The 8,943-nt window shown below is 37.8% G+C and overlaps 1 pseudogene; it reads right to left on the reverse strand.

Moving 5' to 3' along the window:
• Window positions 1-5,013: 5,013 nt before the first annotated feature.
• Window positions 5,014-5,883, reverse strand: LOC122757427 (annotated as a pseudogene).
• Between the last annotated feature and the right edge of the window lie 3,060 nt (window positions 5,884-8,943).

Raw genomic sequence — 8,943 nt, forward strand, 5'->3', positions numbered from 1 at the left:
TTGTTTGAACGATTTAGGGTTCGAAATACAAATTGCAGAATCGCATCTATGTACATACAGAGCATTATTTAATTAGACAACTAAAGTGACAAGTGCACTTCCTAATACTTTTGATATTTTTTTTTTACTTGCATGATTTTTATGTCATCTTGACCTGTATATGTATGAACATACATATGCTTATTTTAAAAATTGTAAGTTTCACCTGTATACATATGTATGTATGTATGTATGTACATATGACATATGTACATGCTTTGGAATATTTCGGGTTGCAGACTATAAAAACTTCAAATGGGACATGAATTACACATGTCATATTAAGTCATAAAGGCCCATTTGACAGTCACTCTCCAATGCAAACCATACATAATTTACAAACTATTAAATCGAGAGACAATTATCTTCCCATTCCATACATACATACACATATGCAAATGTATGTATGTATGTGCTTTTACTGCACAAGGTCGATCGGCGGTAAATTTTGGGCTTTACAATTTGCACAGGCAGTTGTACACATAAAGAATACATTTTCGCGACGAACATGCACACACACATTTACAGTATGGGATTCAGTGTGTGTGCGTCGCGAAACTCAATTCTTTCTCAATATTCTCATCAATCGTCCGTTGAAGTCCCGTTTTACATGTATTTGCCATTATGTGTTAGTGTGGGAAACTTTTCTTGCTGCCTGTGGTATATTGTAAGTGTGTATGTTCATAATACGTGAACATTGGCGTGTGTCTGCCACGGGCTTTTAATTGTGCGAGCGATTTCGAATTAAGTCTGCAAAGGGGAGTGCTAAACGACCTTTTATTATCACTTCAGTGTTTTCTATTGTTAATCGTGCCAAAATTTATATAAGTTTTTTTTTAAAACTATGGCAGAAGCATGTGTCATACACAAATCAATTGCTGGTGGGAAAAATGTAAATAAAAAAAATATTCACAAGGTAATGGCGCGAAATGTATAATTAAAGCGTGTGGTGCGAGTTATAGAAAAAGTTCCGTTAATTTTCCCGTTAGATTATTTTCGTTTCCATCAAAAGAATTTTATTTAAATAAGTGGATAAAAGCTTGCAATTTACCTAATAATTTTAAATGGAGAGGCGCTAAAATTTGTAGCAGGCATTTTGAACGCAAGTATATTGATAAACCAAGGCAATATTCGTACACAGGCACACAAGCTCATGTAAGCAAAAACTTATTATTTATGCGCACCAGCGCTTTCATACCCTTTATACTATTAATAATAAAAATCTAAACATTTTGCATGAGCCCGACAAGGGCATTTAAGAGTTCGGTATTCCCTTCACTCAGAAGGGAAAATAGGATCGTCGCGAACAAAATTTAATTTTGGTGCGCTGCTGGATTGTGTCTGCACATATGTACATACATATACATACCCAGTGGCGGAAATGCCCATTATTTTGTCCATTACTCATGGATTACTTGTCGCCTGTGTGCATGAAAAGATCGATTACAAGCTGCCTTACTTTTTTAAGGAATGGCCGCTTTTTCTCCCGGGTGCATGAAATTATTGAATTTTGTAATGCAGAAAGTAATGAGGTGACGAAGTTTCCTTCGGCTCTCCATTACCCATGCGTATACTTTTTAAATATTGTAATGTAGAAATTCCGCAACCTGAAGAAAACGCCTTATACATTTTCAAAATCGCTTATGGGTTAGTAATGTGCGTACATTACAACACAATATACCTGCAACCCATTTTCCCACTATATAAAATGGCTTACTTCTTAATGCAATATAATTGGAGAAATAATTGATTACTAATTGAAAGATAGAAATGCTTGAGTAATGCAGTATTTTTTGTTTTAATTTTTAAAAATTATTATTTATTATTTCTTAATATCTATAAATAAATGTATAGTCTTAAACTATGTATTATTACTATTTTATTATATCTATCTACATATAAATCTAAAGCTATGTCTTATTATCTAGTTTGTCCTTATTATCGAACTTCTGCTTTGCCAGTCGACCTTTCTGGACCCGAAAGCAGTTTCTTATTGTACTTATATAGGTCTTCTTAGTGGACCGTTCGGTTTTTATAGCATCTGTAAATTAAACAATATTATTTTTTTTGGTCATTAAAAATACATGTAAGATGATGTATACATACCAGATACTTCCCTTTAAATTTACGTCCGCACGGCTCAACAATAGCAGAAAAGTGACGCGCCGCGGCGGGTAAAACGAAAACAGAAATCATCACACATATGCATTTTTGAACTTGTATTTACACTCATTAACACTATACACAAAAAAGGAATAGGCATAGACAAAAAACCAAACGAAAGAAGGCACGCATTCCATGCAAAAAACGGTAAAGTCCAAAACAAAATTCGGCGATTTCGTCGCGACGCAACGAAAGACGAAAATCGTTTGTTGGTTAGCGGGGAAGGGGCATACAGAAACGAAGTTGACAAGAGCTCGATTCTGTCGTATGAGTAGCACTTTTTATTTTGTACATTACAAATGCGCTGAAAAAAATGTTCATAGGTAATGCATTACTTTTTTTGTCGTATGTAATGCATTATTTCAACAGACCTCATTCAGGTCGTCGCCACTGGGTACGTATGTTATGTGAGAGAGCATAGAGAAACAGAAAGAGAAGGTAAGAAAAAATAAAATAAGACATAGCGGCGATACATCGTAATGTCTCGTTTCAGCGCTCGCAACGAACTGACTTTGTAGTGTTGTATTTTCACTGCTCGAGCCGTAAGAGACGGAGCCGAGCAACTACGAAGTTGAGTAGTCCCTAATGCACATTTTTTCGGTGGTGAAAAAGTTTGTTCTACATGTCTCATCTATGTGTTCTTTGGTCAGTGCTTGTACTTTGGAATGTACACACATTATTACCATATGATTACGCTCTGAAAGTAAAGAAAGATTATATGTCTACAAAAGAAATTATTCAATATATAAATTCTCATAATATTGCCCACACTGTAGCGCAGCCCAAGCGCAGTCGCTGCTAACTGTGCAGTCAGCAGAGCGCGTGATTATACGTGCGTGTGGATGCATCTGTGCATAAAAGAAGTGCAGAACAGTAGAATATCAGATTAGAGGGTTCAGGGTAGCTCCTAGTCGAGCAGTTTCGACTAGAGCCTTTTACTTGCTTAGGAATGGGATGCAGCTCTGCCTGCACTTTTCCCACAGGTGGCTTAGATACTTTGCATGTAATGCAATTTTCTACAAACCTACGCACATATTTTGACACGTTTTCAAACCAATAATACCAATAAACTTTGTCTAGCATATTTTCCCGTCCAAGATGCATAATTGCTTCATGAACGTGATTTATGACTGCCCATCTAAAGCTCTTGGGATTACCGGTAAACATTTGGTCTTACTATTTCGCTGTATTTTTCTATGCAGTATTCCTTTTTGCAATTCATATGTATTGTCCAGATTTCCTAGTGACTCATTACAATTTAGCTTTTGTATTATATCTTGTATTTCAGAGTCTCGCTGTTTTTCTGAAATCAACCAATTGTCTGAGACTTCAGTTAAATTAGTTCTCAATTCAGGTATTTTATTGATACTTTTGTGTTCTTTGTGCATTGGATTCCGAGAATGAAAGTCAACATGCGCCATTAGCTCGCCTTTTCTATACTCTAATTCGAAATCAAATGCCTGCAAAAATGGCCACCATCTATGAACCTTCGGTGTCAAATCTGTTTTCGTACGGCTGACAAACTTACGTCCCTGCAAATAATGTCGAATGTTTAAGTGCATTTACCACTGCTAGCGTCTGTAATTCGTATGAATGGTACCTGGATTCGGCGGCAGACGTACACCTACTGTAATACTCATGAGGTTTGTTGTCAATTTTATGCAACAGTATCGCTCCATAGACAACACAACTTGCGTCTGTATGCAGCTCTATCGGGTATTTTGGATCGAATATGATTAATACTGGCGTGTTTTTCTTAGATGTCAGATATTAACGGGCTTAAGTGTCTGTGAAAAGTTTAACACAAATTGACGAAAGTAAGAGGCCAACCCAATGAACTGTCTTAGCTTAGTCTTGAATTTTTCGTGTGTTTGTTGTTTCTCCATTGCTCAGTTCAAATCATAGATACTCTATTCTAGTTGGGAGAAATAAACATTTGGTGACATTAAAAGAAAATCCAGACTTTTTTAAAACGTCTAGTACTGTCTGTAGTCTAACTAACGCATCTTTTTTGCTTTCAGCTATTATGAGAACATCATCGATATAAATATACAATTGCATAAGTATAAGCTAAAGTCCCTAATGCCTTAATTATTGCCCGCTGAAACACATTTTCCAAACCAAATGGCATTGTCAAGAACTCTTTTTGACCTTCAGGCGTTACGATTGCCGTGCGTTCAATCGAGTCTTTGTGCACTGGAATTTGTTAAAACCCGCTTGCCATATCTAAGCATGAAAAATATTTAGCACCACGAAGTCTGGAAATTTGGTCTGAGATGAGGGGCAACGGGTATTTACACTGACCAGAGAACACATAGACTAGACATGTAGTACAAAGTTTTTCAACACCGAAAAATCTGTCTCCTAGGTCCTATCAATTTCGTATTTGCTTGGCTCTTCACTCTTAGGTTCGGGCTACGAAAATATTCGAAAGCACAATCATTTCGCTTCATGCGCTCGACCGAGATGGTCAAATGTTGAATAAAAGATGCCTCTATGCTCAATTTTTGTTCTTGCTCTCTCGCTCTCTCTGCTCTCTGCTCTCTCAAATATGTATATGTATGTATGCATGTGAGCACAAGCGGCAGCTCAAGAAAATTGAGATTTCTTCGCGTTAGACTGCCGTTTACCAAGATCGTACAAAATATTTGCGTTTTCGTTATTATTTGTGGGAAGGGTATGAGCATGCACACACACACTCCCAATACTCTGTGTATACATATATGTGTATAGCCCGAACCCAAAAGTGAAGAGCCCAGCAAATACGAAATTGATAGGCCCTAGGAGACAGATTTTTCGGTGTTGAAAAACTTTGTATTAAATGTCTAGTCTATGTGTTCTCTGGTCAGTGGTACTTATCAGTAACTGTATTTTCGTTTAACATGCGATAGTCCACACAAAGTCGACAAGTACCATTCTTCTTTTTGACTAACATCATGGACTAGCAGGGGGTGAACAACTTGGACGAATAATCTTAGCTTTAAGTAATTGTTCAATTTTACAACGCACTCTGCTTTTTTCGTCCTCACTAAGTCTATATGGCCGGCGCTGTACTGTCCTTTGCTGATCTATTAGTTTGATTTCCAACTGCCCTGGTGACCTTAGTCTTTGGTATTCCATCAATAAACCGATCAGAATAGCATTTTAAAATATTTCTAAAGGCTACCTTATCTGAATCATCTAATTCACTATTTAATGTAATAACTTCTCCATAATTGGTTATTATAAGCGAATCTACCCTTTTGGTCTCGTAAATCTGGAATTTGTCAGCGTCCAAAGTTACGCCAAAACCTTGGCTAAAAATTTCACGTCCAATTAATACATTATATTTCAAAAACTTCTCCATGATTTATTTATTTATTTATTAAAAGTTATTGACAAAACTAGAGTCAATTAAAATTAAAATAGCCTATCAAAATTACAACACATTATAACAATAGTATCACCAACCCGATGGGGGTATTTTATTTGTCAGTCCGGCGAGCTATGCCCCACTTCACAGCCAAATGTGGTCAGTGATACTATTGAAACTATGAAAAGACAGTGGAAAACTTAAAATTAGATATTAAAAGAGCTTAACTATAGTTAATATAATTAAAATTATAACAAATCTTAAGGTAAAAGTATTAGTAAAGATCAAGTAAGAAGGCTCTAGTCGAGACTGCTCGACTAGGAGATACCCTGAACCCTCCAAGCTGATATTCTAATCATTCTGCACTTCTTCTATGTACACATACATACACATGCATTTATAAGCACGCGCTCTGCTAACTGCGCAGTAAGCAGCGACTGCGCTGCAGTGTGAGCAATATTATGAGAATATATTTGTTGAAAAATTTCTTTTGTAGACATACAATCTTAATGAAACTTTCAAAACATAATCATATGGTTAAAATGTGTGTACATTCCAAAGCACAAGTCTCTAGTACTTGAAATGCGTTTTTTACAAATTGGGGGCGAAGGGGGCGTGGTATCAAAAATCTGTAAATTACAAAATCTTTGTATCCATTAACTTAATATACAACGCAAATTTGAAGTCTCCAGGTTTAAAAGTGTTCAAACTATGCTGAAAAAACCAAGTCGATTTTTCGATTATTCTCGATAAAAAAGTTATCGGATGAGTTATCGAGAAAATAAAGCAAACTCGTACTGCCTATGGTATACACGTGTATGCATGCCAAATTTCAGCTCTCTAGCACTTATATCTTCTGAGATCCTTTTGCTCATACGGACGGACGGACGGACGGACGGACGGACGGACGGACGGACGGACGGACGGACGGACGGACGGACGGACAGACAGACGGACAGGGCTATATCGACTCAGCTCGTCGTCCTGATCAAGAATATATATACTTTATGGGGTCTGCGATGATTCCTTCTGCCTGTTACATACTTTTCACAACAAGTTATTCACATTATACCCTGATTTCCCATTTTCAATGGGTTCAGGGTATAAAGAGGAAAGTATTACCAATATTAAAAGAAATAGTAAAAAGAGAAAAGAATAAGAAATTAAATGAAATGAGTTAACAAGAGACAAATAGGAATATAGGATATGATCGAGAAACCACTACACAACATTGGCAACGAAATGTATACCAGTGCTTATGCCTGTGCATTGCGAGTGGTTTCCTTGAGATAAGCTAATAGAAGAGATTTTTTTTAGGAAGAGATTGCTCTAATGAAAATACGTGATAATATTTATTAAAATGAACACTTAGAACAGAAAACGCACTATTCAAAGAATAATCCGTAGTGCGCACAGGTAAATTATGCGGACGATAATGTCTAGTTGTTCGGGACGGAACCGAAATATTAAGACGCATCAGCAAAGAGGACAAATCAATGTCACCGCTAATCAATTTGTGCAGAAAGACAATTCCTAAAATTGTTCTGCGATTGATTAACGATGGAAGATCAATGAGCTGGAGCCTACTATGGTAAGACGGTAATCGTACATTACTGTCCCATTTAAGGTCCCTTAAAGCAAAGAGATGAAACTGTTTTTGAGCCGATTCGATACGATCCTGATACAGTTTATGCTGCGGAGACCATACAACTGAGCAATACTCTAAGATGGGACGCACAAGCGAAATATATAATTGCTTGGTAATAAATGGATCTTTAAATTCCTTAGACCAACGTTTAATAAAGCCAAGCACACTTTTGGCTTCATTTATGATGGTAGAAATATGAAGATTAAAATTAAGTTTACAGTCAAAGAATCATCAAGATCTCTTACTGTAAAGATGCGTTTTAAGGAAATGGTATTAATTTTATAATCAACAATATAAGGAGAGGTACGACTGAAGGTCATTGTCATACACTGAGCAATTTAGGTGCAACTGGTTTGCCACACACCAATGTTGAAATGCATTAAGGTCATCTTGAAGGTGTAGATGCCCATATGCACTGGAATATGGAAGGCAAAGTATTAATCTTTAATGCCATAACGAGGCTTCAGTATTTTCCAGCAGTATGGAAGATTGCGCTTGTCGTGATGATCCACAAGACTGGCAAGCCTGAGGAAGACCCTGCTTCATACCGACCTATCAGTCTCCTACCTTCTTTATCGAAGGTTTGGGAAAGACTTGTTATCCGTCGGCTGGTAGCAGTAGCGGAGGCAAGAAAACTCATTCCGGCTCAGCAGTTTGGTTCCCGCGCTGGACACGGTACAACCGAGCAACTCCACAGAGTGACGGATTACATCCTCAGGGCTTTCGACAACAAAAGGCACTGGACATCGAACAGGCCTTCGATAGGATATGGCACCCAGGACTGCTGCAGAAGATTAAGGAACAGCTGCCCTCGCACTACTTGGCTCTGATCCGATCCTACTTGGATGGTCGTTCTTTCAGAGTGAAATTTAAATCGAGTCAGTCCTCCACATACTCGATTGCCGCTGGCGTACCACAGGGCAGTACCCTCGCTCCATTTCTTTTCTGCATCTTCATAGGTGATGCTCCTCTACCAGATGCTTCAGCCTTTGGAGTTTCTTCAAATTCAACCCTGGTGGCAACCTACGCGGACGATATCTGCGTGATGGTGTCAACAAAATCCAGCTCCGCAGCGGCGGAAATTCTCCAGGCTTTCATCGACGCTTTCGTACAACGGGCGAACAAGTGGAATATAAAAAAAGTAGGATGGCTCCAGTCGAGACTGCTCGACTAGGAGATACCCTGAACCCTCCCAGCTGATATTCTAATCATTCTGCATTTCTTCTATGTACACATACATACACATGCATCCACACGCACGCATAAGGCTGCGCTCTGCTAACTACGCTGCGGCTGCGCTTGGGCTGCGCTGCAATGTGGGCAATATTATGGGAATTTATTTGTTGAATAATTTCTTTTGTAGACATACAATCTTAATGAAACTTTCAGAGCGTAAGCATATGGTTAAAATGTGTGTACATTCCAAAGCACAAGTCTCTAGTACTTGAAATGCGTTTTTTACAAATTGGGGGCGAAGGGGGCGTGGTATCCAAAATCTGTAAATTACAAAATCTTTGTGTCCATTAACTCTATATACAACGCAAATTTGAAGTCTCCAGATTTAAAAGTGTTCAAATTAGGCTGAAAAAACCAAGTCGATTTTTCGATTATTCTCGATAAAAAAGTTATCGGATGAGTTATCGAAAAAATAAAGCAAACTTGTACTGCCTATGGTATACACGAGTATGCATGCCAAATTTCAGCTTTCTAGCTCTTATACCTTCTGAGATCCTTTTGCTCA

The sequence above is a fragment of the Drosophila mojavensis genome, unplaced genomic scaffold (assembly GCF_018153725.1).
Source record: "Drosophila mojavensis isolate 15081-1352.22 unplaced genomic scaffold, ASM1815372v1 contig_72, whole genome shotgun sequence".
Classification (NCBI taxonomy): Eukaryota; Metazoa; Arthropoda; class Insecta; order Diptera; family Drosophilidae; genus Drosophila; species Drosophila mojavensis.